At 36.6% G+C, this 18,254-nt stretch overlaps 1 protein-coding gene across 3 annotated transcripts in view; it reads right to left on the bottom strand.

Annotated features, from left to right (window-relative positions):
* The window catches only part of ATP6V1A (ATPase H+ transporting V1 subunit A), a 64,507-nt gene extending 46,479 nt beyond the window's left edge, over positions 1-18,028 (bottom strand). For 2 of the 3 annotated variants that reach the window (XM_015075308.3, XM_015075307.3), the window contains exons 1-2: positions 17,735-18,020; positions 631-682 (exon numbers count right to left, since the gene is read on the bottom strand). The gene's annotated coding sequence lies outside the window, so the exon portion shown is untranslated. Of the gene's footprint in view, positions 1-630; positions 683-17,734 lie in introns of all 3 variants that reach the window. The other variant, XM_015075309.3, reaches the window with a different exon arrangement.
* Positions 18,029-18,254: the final 226 nt, after the last annotated feature.

Below are 18,254 nucleotides of genomic sequence, written 5' to 3'. Positions count from 1 at the left end.
GCTTCTCTCCATTTATCAAACTAAAGGCATTCCTGAAAAGGAATAGTAAAGATAAAAGCTAGGGTAGACACTTCAGTGGAAAACAGAATTCAAACTGTATCAGCTACGCTTTTGGTTTGTTGACAGGCCTGTCCATGAACAATTTTTATAGGATTTCTAGAAATAAACAATTAGATTCCTTTCACTTCAAATTTTTAATAAGTAAAACTGTACTATATTGAGTGTGATAGTCCAAAGTTTTAGCCAAAACAACCCCAAAATACTGGGGGTGCCTGAGTGGCTCATCAGTTAAGCACCAACTCTTGATTTTGGCTCAGGTTGTGATCTCACAAGTTTGTGAGATGGAGTCACGCATCGGGCTCTGTACTGACAGCATGAAACCTGCTTGGGATTCTCTTTCTCCCTCTCTCTCTGCACCCCTTCCTCCCACCCTAATTCATGCATGCATGTGCACTCTCTCTCTCCCAAATAAACTTAAAAATTTTTTTTAAAAAACACAAAATACTGTATTTACTGTATAAGTTGTATGGTATGAATTTATAGGCTAGAAGCCTATGATAAATGGTAAGCCATAACATGAACATATTTGAGTATTCCTGCCTTCAAGGAGCATATTTATCATTTTCTTACCCTTCCCTCCAAACATCAAAGTGCCTTGCACAGCAGTAACTTGATAAAATGTCTGAAATTAAAAACAGATAATATCAACTACTATTCATTAAGCACATATTACACTCCAGGCATTATGTTAAAAAATGGGCACATCTCATTTAACACTTAACAACAGTCCTATGATGATGGTATTGTTTGCTTAGGAAATAGGTTTTGAGACTCAAACAACCCACTGAAGACAACAGTGCTATAAATCGGTGAAGCACAGATTTAGTCCGATTTTAACAAGTAGGCATTTCATAACAAATAATTCAAAAGACCTTATATTACCAACAGTTTTAATCTTCATTACCTCTCTTTTTATTATTTTTTAAAATGTTTATTTATTTTTGAGAGAGAGAGCATGCAAGTAGGGGATGGGCAGAGAGAGAGGGAGAGAGAATCCCAAGCAGCCTCCACGCTGTTAGTGCAGAGCGCAATGTGGGGCTCGAACCCACAAACCATGAGATCATGACCTGAGCAGAAATCAATAGCCAGATGCCCAACCAACTGAGCTGCCCAGGCACCCCTATTACCTCTCTTTTTAAAACCACGGGTGTCTATTTTCCATTAGTAACTGAGTCTATGTTAGAATTACAAAGGTTAATATTCTTGCAAAAGAAAAGAGATGAAAAAAAGATGACAGATCATTCAAAAGTTAAAGAGTAAGTAGTAGAACAACCAAGAATTGACTGCTCCTAAAATATCCATCTCCTAAAAAATTAATTTTTAAAGAACAGTGCATAATGCCGTATTTTATTAACACCTAGCTTCATAACACAAACCTAACTGGTTATAACAGCAGGGAAAAAAAGTAAATATTAATGAACTGCAAAGTAAATGGACATATCTCAGAGGAAAATAAGCATCTTTGAAGCAAGTAAGAATATTAACAAAAACAGACTCAATTTTGCTACTGTTAAAAGCAGGGAATAGTAGTAGAAACTTGCTGGTTAATAGACTCATAAATTTGGAACAATGAAGCTACCTAACTAGTACCTGAATGAGAAATTCCATCTTATTTTTCTTATTTCTTTAAAAAAATTTTTTTTTCAACGTTTATTTATTTTTGGGACAGAGAGAGACAGAGCATGAATGGGGGAGGGGCAGAGAGAGAGAGGGAGACACAGAATCGGAAACAGGCTCTAGGCTCCGAGCCATCAGCCCAGAGCCCGACGCGGGGCTCGAACTCACGGACCGCGAGATCGTGACCTAGCTGAAGTCGGACACTTAACCGACTGCGCCACCCAGGCGCCCCTTATTTTTCTTATTTCTTAAACTGGAGGTACAAAGCTCTAGTGAGGCTAATATTAACATCCCATTTGACTTTTTGTGAATTTTTAGAACATTTTCTTAATTTTAGGTTAAGAAGAAATGAGTCCAAGAAGAAAGTCCCTTAATTTATATCCTAACTTACCTAAGATGTAAACAGCCAAGAAGAGAGCCAAATGATATAAACAGTAAAGAAAAAAAAGCCTTTAATACTTATACTTTTATTTAAAATTTATTTTCAAAAGCAGTATGCTTGCAATTTTTAAAGTATCCAAGGTAAAGTCTCATCACTTAAATATTACTGACTTATCTCCTCATAAACAATTTTTGACAAAAATTGTAATCAATACTATAATACATTTTCATATACTGTTATTCACAAGTATCATCTTAAACTGTATAATATTTTATTAAATGGATACCATAGCTTACCTAAGAATTCTCCTTATTGGGTACCTAGATGGCTTCCCATTTTTTGCTATTTTTATTTTTTACACTTTGCTAGTGCACTTTTATTGATTTTAAGTTATTGATTAGAGGAAGCCAAGGTAAGGCAACCAACTAAAAGTCCATAAAGATACTCTTTATGGTGATGTCACCTAAGAGCAATTCTCACACACATACACTCCTACCTAGAAGTAATACTGTATTCCATCTAAGATACCATCAAATGTAACATACTCTTATATTACACTGCAGAAACTGCAGGACAGACATTAATTTCAGTTGCTAAAATGTCGGGGGGGGGTGGAAAGTATTTCCTAGAAACAATCATATATGGTATTAGAACTAAATACAGTGTAATAATATTTAGATAGGTCAGACTTGCCAACCCTCACTAGAATAAAGACTAAAAAACAGAAAAACAGATTTCTAAACCGATAAAATGATAGCCTTTGAGTTGCTACATATTTCAAGAGACTTTCATACTGTCTTGTTGACTCAATTTATGCACAATTTTTTTTAATCCTTTATTTATTTTGAGAGAGACAGAGTGTGAGCAGGGGAAGGGCAGAGAGAGAGGGAGACACAGAATCCGAAGCAGGCTCTAGGCTCTGAGCTGTCAACACAGAGCACGATGCAGGGCAAGATCATGACCTGAGCCAATGTTGGACGCTTAACCGACTGAGCCACCCAGGTGCCCCAATACATGCACAATTAAAAATTATTACTAATATTTTAGATCAGTGCAGATTTAAAGCAACAAAATATCAAATTATTACAGGGCTACACTCCAAGAATAAATAAAAAGTAGATAAAGAATGAGATGGTGAATTGATTAACGGTCATAAGGATGACCTATAACCAGGGTGCCTGGGCGGCTCAGTTGGTTGAACATTCGACTCTTGATTTCGGCTCAGGTCATGATCCCAGGGTTGTGGGACTGAGCCCTGCCTCGGGCTCCATGCTGAGTGTGGAGCTTGCTTGGGATTCTTTCTCTCTCTCTCTCTGTCTCTGCCCCTTCCCCATGCACATGCTCTCTCTCTCTCTCTCTCAAATTAAAAAAGAAAAAAAAGAATGACCTACAACCATCAAACAAAGGCCACTTTGGGTTCATTATTTTCTAAAAAATATGGGAAGCAATTTGGCAATTGCAACAAGGTCCTTAAAAATGTTCAAACCCTTTGATTATAAACTGAACTTCTGGGAATACATTTGACACATGGATAAGTATTTATTTCCATATGTATTTAATGCTGCGAAAGTGAAAAACTGGAACTATCTTTAAAATCTAACAACAAAAATGAAGCATTAGTTTATCTGAAATCCTACAGTCTTCCCCCAACCCCTAATGTATTTAATCATAATAATTAAATTTCTTGTGTTAAATAGTCTGTATGTCCAAGTTCACAGTATCAAGGACTGTCCTTAGCAAATTCTCTTCCAAGAGGATCCTTAACCTTCATGGTCTCTGAGCATTTTGGATAGGTTGTCTCACACAAACTGCAGATGAAGTGACTTTACCAATTAAAAAAAAATGTCAGCAGTCATGCAAGAGAATTGTCCCCTACAAAAGTAGTCAACCTAGGAAGTTTGCAACCACTTTAAAAAAAAACTACTGCGCAAAATACTTAGAAAATTCTCTTGACAACCGCCTACAATTACCATATCACTCTTCTAAATGTTAATTAATGAGACATTTTCTGGATTGCTTTGCCAAGAAAACATATCACCAACAGCCAAACTGGCCAACTAAAAACAATACACGTATTTAAGAACGATGTACATACAAGAGTCAGCACCAACAGTGTTGCAGTGAAAATGCTATTACATTTGTGTCAGAAAATGATATTTATGTATTCAGATGGATCCATCTTGTCATTTATTTCATGGATTTGAATAGAAGGGATAGAAGATTCACAAACTGTGCAAAGGCACATTAACCCAGTGTTTATAAAAAGCATCACCATAAACAGGTTCACCTTCAACTCAGGAATTCACAAAATCTCTATAATGAAAATATGACCCCGAGGATAAAGTGTGCACAGAAGGGAGAAGAATGCTGCCTAGTATAGGTGGAAAACATTTTCAACACGGATTTAAAGATATGACTTTAGTCAAAAGTTCACAGACATTTCCAATTCAGAGGGTAAGAAATCTGCATTTCTAGTGGCTTGCCTAGTATTCCATGATTAATAACAACCAGAATTATTTAACTAAATTGTCTGTGGGAAGAGAAGGATTTAATTACAGATAGAGATTTTCAAAAGCATACTTTGCTAAGGAATTAACTTCCTGGTATGTGCTCACAGCCTTCAATATCGCTCCTTTGTCATACTTGCTACCAGTATAATTAAAAATCTGTGAACAGAGCTATTCAATATCTGTCTCCACTGCCAGTCTGTAAATACCAGGGAAACAGGGACCACGCCTGCTTTGTTCGTTGAGTACCCCTAACCGCAAAGTAAAGCATCCTGACACATAGTAGGTAATTACTAAACATTGCTCAGTGACAATACTGGCAAAAGGTGTATGGGAAATAGGCAAGCTCATTTACTGAGTGAAAACTGATATAACTCCTTTGAAGTGCACTAAATACACATTCTGGCATAATGCCCAATGGCCAAGATCTGAAAAAACAGTATTTAGCTGAGGCCAAAGCTGAAACAAGATATCATCATCAAAGAATGACCTTCTAATATAAAAACTTATGCTATAAGTTAAAAATGTTATACTGTTAGCAGTTATTTTACTTAATATTATGAATGCTAGAACACCAAATCATTCTACAAAGAACAGATAAAATCTCCAAGTTCTGTCTGGTATTATTAAAATTATATAAACATTTATCAGCTCAAAAAGGCTATATAACACAGATGTAAATGGACAACTGACTTTTGACAAAAATACAAAGGCAAATCAGTGGAAAAAGTATAGTTTTTCAATAAGTGGTAGTAGATTAAGTATCTATGCAAATGCAAAAAACAGGTGCTTCAAGGGACACCTGGGTGGCCCAGTCAGTTAAGCATCCGACTCGATTTCTGCTCAGGTCACGATCTCACTGTTCATGGGTTCGAGCCCCACATCAGGCTCTTTGCTGACTGTGGGGTCTGCTTGGGATTCTCTGTCGCCTTCTCTTTCTGCCCCTCCCCACTCACTATCTCAAAAATAAAATAAACATTAAAAAAATGTACTTCAAGCCATACCTTGTACCTTATTAAAAAAATAAGCTAAAAACGGATGGTAGACCTAAATGTAAAACCTTGCTTTGTGTTCTTGGACTAGGTAGATTCATTACACACAATACTGAAAACACAATCCATTAGAGAACAAATTGATAAACTGTAATTCATGGACATTAAAAACTTTTTTGTTCTTCATAACATTGTTAGAACAAAAAGCCAAGTTCCATATTGCGCGAAAATATTTGCAAAGCATAAATGTAATAAAGGACCTATCTAGAATATATCTTAAAACTCCCCAAAACTGGACTTAAAGAGCACAATTAAAAGATGGGCAAAGGGTCTGAGCATATACTTCATCAAAAAAAAATATGGATGGTAAATAACTACATGAAAGATGCCTAACATCATTAGAAAGACAAATTAAAACGACAACAAAATGGCACTCTATACATAATAGAATGGCTGAAATTAAAAAGACTTACCATAGGAAATGTTGGTAAAGACACAGAACTAGAACTATCATATACTGCTGTAATGTAAAACGATACAACCACTTTGGGAAAAAATTGGCAGTTGCTTAAAAAGTTAAACATACGCACACACATGATCCAGTCATTCTACTCGGTATTTACCCGTAAGAAATGAAAGCTTATGGGGGCAACTGGCTGGCTCAGTTGGTAGAACATGTGATTCTGATCTTGGGGTTGTTAAGTTTGAGCCCCATCTTGGGTGTAGAAATTACTTAAAAAAAAATACAACCTTAAAAAAAATACTTAAAGGGGCACCTGGATGTCTCAGTTGGTTAAGTGTCCAACCCTCAATTTCGGCTCAGGTCATGATCTCACAGTTTGTGGGTTTGAGCTCTGTGTAGGGCTCTGCTGACAGTGTGGAGCCTGCTTGGGATTCTGTCTCTCCCTCTCTCTGCGCTTCCCCCACTCACTCACACATTCTCTCTCTCTCTCTCTCTCTCTCTCAAAATTTTAAGTGTCTTTGGATCACATTAAAGAATTTGGGTCAGTCAGCCTGCTTTTTGAACTAATAATAATTTTTTCCCTTTCCTGAAACAAATGAAATGCAGAACATTGAGCAGACGTATATTGTGTTTAAAACAATTCATGGGGGTGCCTGAGTGGCTCAGTTGGTTAAGCATCCAACTTTGGCTCAGGTCATGATCTCATCGTTCATGGGTTTGAGCCCCATATTGGGCTCTGTGCTGACAGTTCAGAGGCTGGAGCCTGCTTTGGATTCTCTCCCTGCCTTTCCCCCACTCATGCTCTGTCTCTCTTGCTCTAAAATAAATAAACATTAAAAAAATTAAAAAAAAAATCTGCGGATGATGTAACTGCTGACTAAAGCCCCCCACTGCCTAATTCTGCAAAACCTAAGCCTAGGACTTGCAGATTACTGAAAACCCATTTTTCACAAGAAAATATATAATTATTTGTACATTTAACTATCACACTCTCAATGGTCTTAATAATTGGCAATCTGATTCCCTATTTAACTATTTGAAAGCACTTCCATAATTATTAACAATCATAGCATTTTACTTTTAATAATGTACATTGATGACTGCAGCATTTTGTTCTTTCAATGATATGCATTCAAACTACAATTTATAGCATTTCAATGTATAAATCACATAAACAGCATTTCAATTTATATCCAGAATACTTACCATTATTTGAAAGTAACAGGAAGTCCAAAGGTCATACCTTGTTCCCATACTGACATTGTTACATTGATTACACATGATAGGTTACCTATGCTATCACAAGATGGTAGATCACTCATAATTCAGGGAGGCTAAATGTAAAGGCCTTTAGCTATTCAGCTTCCCAAAGACTCAAGCTAAATGATTTGGCAGATTTCAGCACAATACCGAAGACAAATGTGAACTTCTGTGCATTGCTAAATCGGAGAGTAATTTGGCCATACACACCAAAACTTGAAATGTACATATCCTTTGATCCAGCTCTTGCATTTCTAGAAATTATGTGTACAAAGTATTCTATTAACAAAATATTATAGCACTGTTTCTTACAACAAAAGATTGGAAATGTCCACTAAAATAGAGACTACATAACTTGTGGTAGGATAAGAAGCTATAATACTCAGTAGTATCAAGATAGAATCTCCGGAAAGAGACTCCCTGGGTTAAAATCCTGAGTCCTATTACTTACGAGCTGTGTGACACTGTTGGGCATTTAACTACCCCATCCCTAATTTGCTTCATTTGTTAAATGGGGGAAATGCAACAACCATCACATAAGGTTGTTGTGAGGTTTCTATGAATTAATATAACTCAAATGTTAAGTGCCTGGATCAGTAATAAGCTCTCAATAAATGTTACAGATGATGATGATGACACATTAGTACAATTTAAAAGAATGATGCAGGTTTACCTGAATGAATGTGGAAAGATCCCCAAGATACCCCTGTTAAGTAAAAAACGTAAGGTCCAGAATAATATGTATTCGTGAACAAATACATGTAAGAAAAGAATAAGGACTAGGAGAAAAGGAGAAAACACACATATATATAAATACATAATTTTTACTCATTTGTATGTGTACTATCCATTCAACTTGATTAAAAATATTGTTGGATGATTCAGTGAGTGCCAAAACAATTAAGCCAAGTAATAAAACTACACTGTATATACTTAACTGAGCACAGAGTACAGTAACTAAATAATAATGACAAATATTTATATAAATCTTACTATGTGCCAATAGGCCTAATCACTTTTCTTATATTACTTTGATCTTCACAACACTTAATGAAGTAAATACTCTTATTTTCTTTATTTTAAAGCTGAGAAAAATGCAGAAAGATAAAAGTAACTTCCCCAAAGTCACACTGTTTGGAAGCAGCAGAGCCAGGATGTGACCCAGTCTGTCTTCAGTACTCAGGTCCTTAACCTCCTTGCTATATTGCCTCTCAATACTACTTGAAAATTACTTTTTATTTACATATATCCCAATTCTTTTCAAAAAGAATTTGTACAGTTTGGAATAAAGAACATATATACAATCAAGTTAATAATATTGGTAACAAAAAGAGGAAAACAAAAAGTATCAACCTAAGAAACAAATACAGATGCTTTATACATGCAAGGAATCCAACTCTAAAGCAGCTGCCATGTTCTATCACCGCCTGAATGATTTAAGTTCAGCCTCTTAAAAGGACTGAAATAAAGTATTAAATAATTGTAAATACTTTTAATTTTGCCTCTTTAAAGACATTCTTATTTGAGGGGCGCCTGGCTGGCTCAGTGGGTAGAGCATGTGACTCTTGATCTCAGGGTCATGAGTTCAAGCCCCACACGGACAGTGAAGCTTACTTAAAAAAAAAAAAAAAAGAAAAAGAAAAGAAAAAAGACATTCTTATTTGAAGCTTTCCTAAGGAGAATTACTCTTGTACCTAGGGTTTTGTTTTGTTTTGTTTTTATTAACTAAAACAAAATGTTTATTTGCAACCAGATCTGTTAATGCCTATGATTTTCCTACACATTTTTAATGACAATTTCTTCCTGGATACCCAATGGTTATCACATATACAAAATTAAGGAGAATTTATAGTGTTATCAGGATAAATAACACACTTTCATCTCAGACATCACACTAATTAAGGCAAAAAATATTTCAGACATTTGCCATTTCTGGTCAAGTGGTATTCCCCCCTTATTGATTCCTTCTTTGACCTATCAGAACTTTTATTTTTTAAAATGTTAATAGTTTTGGGGTGCCTGGGTGGCTCAGTAAGTTAACTGTCCGATTTCAGCTCAGGTCATGATCTCGTAGTTCACGAGTTTGAGCCCCACATTGGGCTCGGTGCTGACAGCTCAGAGCCTGAAGCCTGCTTCAGATTCTGTGTCTCCCTCTCTCTCTCTGCTCCTCCCCAGCTTTTGCTCTGTCTCTGTCTCAAAAATAAATAAAAACATTAAAAAAATAAAACGTTAATAGTTTTTTTTCTAATAACAAACACTACATATTTGTTGTAAAAATAAAAACACATAATATAGGAAACTGTAAGGAAAAAAAGTAAAAATCACCTGAAATGCCCATCCAACCACTCTGAGATGGCTGCTAAACATTCTGGTGACTATCCGTTCTTGCAATTCATCTTGTAGACACACAAAAAGGTAGTTTTACATACATATGTTATTGTGGATACCCTTTTTTCTTTCCTTCTTTTTTCTTTTGCTTATTTTCTCCCTCCAATGTTAACAACTGTACAAGCATATACAAAACTCAAAGTGTTTTTCAACTGTTCTATAAAAATGGGATCTCATTATATACATGTCTCTAACTTTGCCTTTGTTACTTAAGATACATGATGGAGATCCTTTCAACTCACCAGTATAGATTTAACTCCCATTTTTTAATTACTGCAAAAATATTCCATGATATGCCTGTGCCGTGATTTATACAACAATACCCTATTGACAGGCATTCCCTTTGTTCCCAGGCTTTTGCTACTACAAAACATTGCTGCAATCAACACTCACCTAAATGCATGCTTGGTTACTGGTATTTCTTTTTATTCTTTTTTTTTATTTTTGAGAGAGAGGGAGGACCAAGGATTGGAAGTGGACTCTGCACTGACAGCAGTGGGCCTGATGAGGGCTTGAATTCATAAACCATTAGATCATGACCTGAGCTGAAGTTGGATGTTCAACCAAGTGAGCCACCCAGGCACCCCTGGTGTTTTTCTTTTGTTTTTTTTTTTTTTAGTTTTTTTTTTTAATGTTTATTTATTTTTGAGAGAGAGAGAGAGAGAGAGAGACAGAGAGAGCACGAGCAGGGTGAGGGTCAGTGAGAGGGAGACACGGAATCCGAAGTAGGCTCCAGGCTCTGAGCTGTCAGCACAGAGCCCAACGCAGGGGGCTCGAACCCACGAGCCATGAGATCATTACCTCAGCTGAAGTCGGATGCTCAACCGACTGAGCCACCCATGCACACCTGGTGTTTTTATTTCTAAGGAAAAGATTCCATGGAGTGGTAATGTTCAATGGAAGAACATATATTTTCAATATTAACAGATATTGCCCTAATTATTTGCTAAAAAAAACTTGTAACAATTCACATCTCCACTAGCATCTTATGAGAAAATCCTTTACCGCAGAACCCTACGAGCAGTAGGTTTACAACATAATTTTTACTAGTCATAAAATAATATTTCATTGTTAGCATATCAATTACTAGTGAAGTTATACATTTTCTTTTAAGTATGCTTAATGTTTGGATTTCTCTTCTATGAAGTTCTGGTCATATGCTTACCCATGTTTCTATTGTGTGGACTTTTACTTAACATGCAATAGGTCTTATAGTGTTAATTCTTTATCTGTTACACTCTGTATTTGTTATTTCAAACATTTTTTTTTCAATTCACCTTTTGTCCTTTATCTTTGCCACTTAAAACTACCACATCTAGACTATATGTATAAAGAAAATTCAATAGATTAATATTTTAAATATTTTATTGTTTACATTTAAGCTTTTAATCCCTCCAAAATTGTTTTGTGTGGGTATGCTGCAAAGCAGCAGCTCAATTTTATTTTCTTCTAGACAAACAAGTTATATCAGTTATATTTATTATATATGCACCATTTTCTCCCAGTGGGTTGAAATATCACTTTGTCAGATATTAAATTGCTTTATATGCTAGGATTTACTTCTGCTTTTAAAATTTTGCTGTGCTTATATACGCCTAAAAATATGTCTGGACCCATAAAATTAAATAACTTATTCAGTTATCTGGATAAGTTGAAACATTTTCATTTAAGATATTCAGAGAATTAAGAAGAAATCATTATTTAAATGTCTTAATTCTCTGTATCAAATTAAAAAGGAAATGCTAGTGCCCAAAGCAATAACTATTCATTGTAGAAATTCAAGTATACAAAAGGTAAAGTAATAAATTCTAAATCTTTTTTTAATCTCCTAATCCAGAGATAATCACTTATTTTGATGCATTTTCTTCCAACTTTTCCAATAGGTATATACAATTACTACTACATAGTTCTTTTTTTAATCATGCTGTTTCTTGAATTTTATGAATATTTTCCAATTAGTCTTCTCTATTTTACTTAAAAAAAAATTTTTTTTTTAACGTTTATTTATTTTTGAGACAGAGACAGAGCATGAACAGGGGAGGGGCAGAGAGAGAGGGAGACACAGAATCCGAAACAGGCTCCAGGCTCTGAGCTGTCAGCACAGAGCCCGACGCGGGGCTCGAACTCATGGACCGTGAGATCATGACCTGAGCCGAAGTTGGACGTTCAACCGACCAAGCCACCCAGGCGCCCCTCTATTTTACTTTAAAAAAACACTCCATTGGGGTGCCTGGGTGGCTTAGTCAGGTTGAGTGCCTGACTCTTGATTTTGGCTCAGGTCATGATCCCAGGGTTGTGGGTGCTCAAGCCCCACACAGGCTCTGTGGTGAGTGTGGAGACTGCTTGGGATTCTCTCTCTCTTTCTCTCTCTCACTCTCTTCCCTCCCCCCTGCTCTCTCTTTCAAATAAAAAAGATAAAATAAAAAAATAATAAAATAACACTCCTATTTAAAAAATTTAACTAAGAAATAACTAAAACAAAACATAAAGTCTGGTTGCTTTTCAGCATTCAGACATATCTGAAGTTCTTCTGCTTCATACCATTTGTTTTCAATAAAATATGCTTACTTAATTTTCAGAAAAGAAAGAAAACATGACATGTTGTAGGTATAATTTTTAAAAAGGTTTATCACCGGAACAATAGCTTTTTTAAGTTTATTTGTTTATTTATTTATTTTGAGAGAGACAGTGCAAGTGAAGGAGGGGCGGGGTGGGGGGTGGGGGTGGGGGTGGGGGACAGAGAATCCCAAGCAGGTTCCGCAATGTCAGCATGGAGCCTGACATGGGGCTTGAACTCACGAACTGTGAGATCATGACCTGAGTCGAAACCAGGAGCCAAGATACTTAAGTGAGCTACCCAAATGCCCCAAAAGAACAATGGTTTTTATAGATAACATTAAGATTCAAAACTGAAAATTTTACTGTTAGAAGCTAGTTATATTGATACCAATAAAAACCAACAACAAAAATCACAGGTTAAATCTGAAAATACCTATGAATACCAATTTTTAAAAATAGTCTAATGACAGTTGTGAAACTTATTAACTACAGATAACTACAAATATAAAAAGGAGTTTCAAATAAATTAATCATTAATTTCACTCACAGTAGTTCATTTTTAAAATGGCTTTGATAGTTTCAAGTAAAAAGAAGAATCTATACTGTGAAAATATACATTCATTCCAGCTACCTTTATAAATACAAACTCACAAAAAATATATATGTATTTATTTACACTATATATAATATGTATGCACTACATACATAAAAGAATACACTTATACAAACCAGAGTCACTTCCATTTCACAAGAGGAAAAAACAGAACTGTAAAACTTTAAAAGTTTCTACAAAAAGAAATTAAATGGAAAACACTGACAATTTATTTCACCAAATACAGAAGTTGACATTAAAGAAAATTCAATAGTCTCTTAATAAAATCTTTCCTTAGAACAAATGAGTAATAATTTTTCAGGATTAAGGTGAAACATAAACTCATGATAACTATACTTCAATTATTATTTAATTTACTGATATTTTTTTCCAATACAAAGCCACTAATCTTTGTGAATCATCAATGTAGAAGGGAGAATATTTTACTTCAGTTCATGTCTCCATTATATTCTCTATATACCTGTCTACTTCATCTGAGGATAAAAATAAGATATAAAAACATGTAAAGTAAAAGGCAAAATTTTTAAACATAAACATAATCTCAAAGTCCCTGCTCTATAGCTCTGTACAAAAAAAAATTTTTTTTTTAATTTGAGAGAAAGAGAGAGAGAGCAAGAATGCAAGCTGGGGAGGGGGGCAGAGGAAGAGAAAGAGGGAATCTTAAGCAGGCTCCATGCTCAGCGCACAGCCCGATAAGGGGTTGGATCCCACAACTCCAGGATCATGACCCAAGCAGAAATCGAGTCGGATGCTCAACCAACTGAGCCATGCAGGCACCCCATTAGCTCCGTACAATTTTAACATATTTCTATAACACACTGTAGGACTAAAAATTTAGAAACAGAAGAATTACTTCCTTAAATTGATTCCAATATTAATAAACATAAGCTTTGGAAAATCTCTAAAGATATTAAGTCACTGCAGTTGCCAAAATAATGGGACTTATGTTGATATTTCTCAGCTTCTATTGATAAATCTGTTTTAGAATCTTTGCTGTACGTACATTTTTCTTGGTCCTCTATTTTTTGGTAATAGCATCATTTCAAATTCTACTTGTTTCTCCACCCCCAAACCTGTTCCTGAATTTATAGGATGTCTTAAGTCTCCTTTAAAAATTCAATATATAAAACCAAGCCAGACATGAGTAAAGTTAACAAAAATTTACAAAGTATGTACTAGGCTTCCCACATTCATGATCTAATTTAATGGCACTTATGAGATAAATATAAGAAAATTTAAGTTTAAGGATTCCTGGGTGCCTCAGTTGGTTAAGCGTCTGACTCTTGATTTCAGTTCAGATCATGATCTCAGTTTGTGGGTTCGAGCTCCTCAGCGGGCTCTGTGCTGGCAGTGTGGAGCTTGCTTGGGATTCTGTCTCCCTCTACCTCCCTCTCTCAGAGTAAATAAATAAACTTAAAAAGAATATACATCTATAGAACACTTTAGCTTAAATTAAGTAAATTGTCCAAGGTCACACAGCCTAAAGTAGTGGTAGGGCCAGAACATGCACCCAGGTCTATATGATTGGGAAACCTATTCTCATAAAGCCTACATTATATTGCTTTACATTTAAATACCACTTAGTTTTTAAAATACTTTCACATAGATTATCTAGGATTTATGTCACTTGAACTCACAATACCTGTGAGAGGAGAATATTCCTAAGTATCAAATTCTAAGCCCCTACTCCCCACTTTATTTAAAAAAACATGTAACTAAAGTGGTAGGGCTGAATGATGATCTTCTGATTTTTTTTTTAAACGTTTATTTATTTTTGAGACAGAGAGAGACAGAGCATGAACAGGGGAGGGGCAGAGAGAGAGGGAGACACAGAATCTGAAACAGGCTCCAGGCTCTGAGCGGTCAGCACAGAGCCCGACGCGGGGCTCGAACTCACAGACCGTGAGATCATGACCTGAGCCGAAGTCGGACGCTTAACCGACCAAACCACCCAGGCGCCCCGATGATCTTCTGATTTTAACTCTAGTGCTATAACACTTGTAGCCTAACAGAAAGCCATATTTTTAAGTACAACTCACTGTTCTTCCCTTCCCTTTCAGACTTGGATGATAACCATACTTATTAGTAACCATATGCTGTGAAAATAAGTTGGTCAGTGCATTAATAAAACCTATCTGGTTTATCTCCATTCCTCTGACCATGATTTAGATGGTTATTATTACCAATTTATATTTGAAAGCTAATACCTAGTGCACAACCTTAAAAGGAGGTATGATTTGCAACAGGTTTAAAAATAGTTTAATCTTCCCGTTCAATTGTCACTCATTCAATAAACAATTTACTAAGGACCCATCGGGTACTTCAGCATCCTGGTTCTGAAGACACAACTGTAGAGACACTATCCTTGAACTCCTAGGAGCTTTATGGTTTACTAAAGAAAAGCCCAGACAACAGTAATTAAATACAATGTGCTAAAAGTGAAAACAGAATAGAAAATATTGTGTAATAGTCTATAGGACTAAAAGTCTAGTTCTGCCAATAGGGGGAGAAAACACATTCTTGGTGGTGGTGATAATCTATAAAGGCAGTGAAATATAAGAAAGACTTCAGAGTAAGCACACAAGCAGTGTCAGGGACCTTAACACAGAAACTCTCATGGGTCATTTACTGTTGGACTACAGCACAATTCCCTAACGAATGTTAAGGCTTCTCCATGTAATACTCATAAACTGATAAAGCTAGTTTCAGAAATGCCTTCCTAGCTTCAAATCTCTTGTTTGTTTCTGTGTGAATTATGCATAATGTTAAAGCTCTTTTTCACATTCAACTTGAGGAGCAATTTAGTCACCAATTCCTGCTTCCAATTTCATTAGTGGTCTAAGCTACTGCTTTCATAGTTCCCTAAAATTGGGGAAATTGTGCGGTAAAATTGCAGACTCATTCACAACCTCTTTCATATTGACATTTTCTCCTCTAGTACTCAATGCTCTTTAGCTGGTTTTCTCTTTCCTACTTTGGTCTCACCCAGACAGGACTGGTTTGGACTTCTAGGGCTCTTAAAAAAATGTGTCCTATTTGATGGAATGTCACCTGGCCAATGAAGCAACACTGCTTATGTTTTTCTCTCCTCTAGAGATCAGGGAACTTCACTCTGGAGCAAATTAATGGATGGAACTATATTTATATTCGTAGCAGGCATGGCTACAGAAACACACCAACAGATTAGGAAAATAGCACCAAATGTTGAAACTGTAAAAATCAGAATAGTGGTCTTCTTTATTACTTAGGGAAAGCCAAAAACATTTTTAAAGTTAAGTTTTCTAGCAAGAAGCATCCATAGATCAGTTTTTCGATTTTGAAATTACTATAAAAATATTTTGTTAAATTAATATTATGCTAGAATTTTTAACCTTTTGTTCACTTTAACAAAATCAGTTTATTGTAGAGAATTTGGATGATATAAAAAACCAAAACCAGTCACATCTACTACTCAAAAACAGATTCCATCTTTCTCACTTTTCAGCTTTGAATGGATTCTTCCATTACACTGACTAGAAAATTACAAAGTTTAATAGAGAATATGACTTTTCAGATTTTAAAAAAGTGTAATTTAAATTTTAAAAATCAAATCTGTCATTTTTGTAAGTCCTTTCAATTTAAAAGAACCAGAAGATTTCCTGAGTTTGAGGTGTAAATAAGAGTTTAACCCCAAACTGAAAAACACTCTTCCCTAAATCACACTGTTTGGGGTCAAAACACTGGTTACTACATTACATATGAAATGGGATTACATTGGGTTGGGCAAAAACCTAAGCAAAATAGTTTCTGTATTTTCACAAAACACTATTCATCAAAATCTGAAGAAGTCCCTTGGAGTTATACAATAGGGAAAGCTAAGAAGGAATACAAGTGCTACTTAATATAAATTTACTACTGGTCAAGGAATTGATTGGGGGTGGTGATTAAGTAGGATTTTAGGGAGAAATGGCAAAAAAAAAAAAGAATGTCAAAGGTTGAAAATATGAAGTAAACAATATCTCGACTTAACCTCCCTACCTTTAAGTTTCAGGTCAAATACATTTGGTTTAATTATATTTCCAACCCATCAGTTTCTTAAGAATTACTTCCCGTTCGGGGAAACCTAGTCACTTTCCCATACGCTAGTCTGGGTCTCCTGTAGAGCAAGAAGCCGCAACACCATCATCTTTCAACACCTCGCCATTCAATTGAGACTGTCGCATTGCCAACACCTCCTGTTTTGAAGGTAGTGTATCTTTATTCTTTCAACTGTTTTCTCCCTTCCTGCACCATAACATCAGAGAAGAGAAAGGTAAAAGGCCCTTCCAGGCCCAACCAAAGTACGTGAACATCTACAAAACGCCTCTCGCAGGGATGTCAGATAAAAAACTCAGAATGACTGAGAAAGCACATTCGGAAGAAAGCTTTACAGTGACTCCGCAGTGAGGGCCACATCAGTGACATTCTCTCCCAAGCCTGTCTCATCGGATACGCCTCTGCCTCCAGGGTTTTTCCTACCTCCCCGGCTCCCCAGCCAGCGGCTGAAGATACAGAGTAGGGCCTCTGCCAAAGAATGGGCTTTCGGAAACAGGACCTGAAGACTACTGCAGACCCTGAGAAATGGCTGAACCAAAACCACTACAGTAAGCCCCTGACTCCAAGTAGGGAACCATAATGGCCGCACTCATCCCCAACCACAGGAAAGGTGGACATCTCACTCCTAGGTTGCGGGGGCGACCACAGTAGGGGAAGCGAGGGTCAGGAGAACTGGAGAAAAGAGCTCCCAGTCAGTGCAGGATGACAGCGGGGAGGAAGCCCTAGACAACTGAGGCCTCCGTTCACACTTTCCCTTCTCTTCCTCTTCCCACCCCTTGTCCTATCCCCACCAGCCACCGATTACCGGTCGCCGCTCACCTGCCCGGGCGCGAGGTGCAGAAGCAGTACCGATCACCGAGCAGAGGCTCTGTCACTGCGGGAGGGGAAATCTTCAGCTGCAGAGAGGGCGGGCCTAGACAGTCACGTGACCTCGAGCTCCGCCCCGCCGTCCCAGGCGGGCGTGATGCATTTTGGGGGTTTATATTTTTGCGGATCGTTGGAACATTAATGTTCTTGCGATTACAGAAAAAAACACACAAAAAATCACAAAGACTACGTCGTAAACTGTAATGTAGCAGGCGTGCGTGAAACAGGTTAAAGTGCATTGCTAAGGAAGTGACGTTTATGCTACGATCTAGGGACCGGAAATAGCGATAGCGTTGTCCCACAGTGGCTGGCCGGTGAAATCCCAGGTTTAATCCCAGGCGATCACATGACCTCAAAATTTGGACGGAGGCCAAATTATCCGGCCGACTGTTAATTACGCTAGTCCTAAAAACATCTCATTAGTTTGAGTCTACCCCAGATTTCTTTACATTTAGAAGAACAATCTTTATAA

This window comes from Acinonyx jubatus, chromosome C2 (genome assembly GCF_027475565.1).
Source record: "Acinonyx jubatus isolate Ajub_Pintada_27869175 chromosome C2, VMU_Ajub_asm_v1.0, whole genome shotgun sequence".
Classification (NCBI taxonomy): domain Eukaryota; kingdom Metazoa; phylum Chordata; class Mammalia; order Carnivora; family Felidae; genus Acinonyx; species Acinonyx jubatus.
Note: the sequence above shows the minus strand (reverse complement) of the source record. Positions and strands in the feature narration are given on the sequence as shown.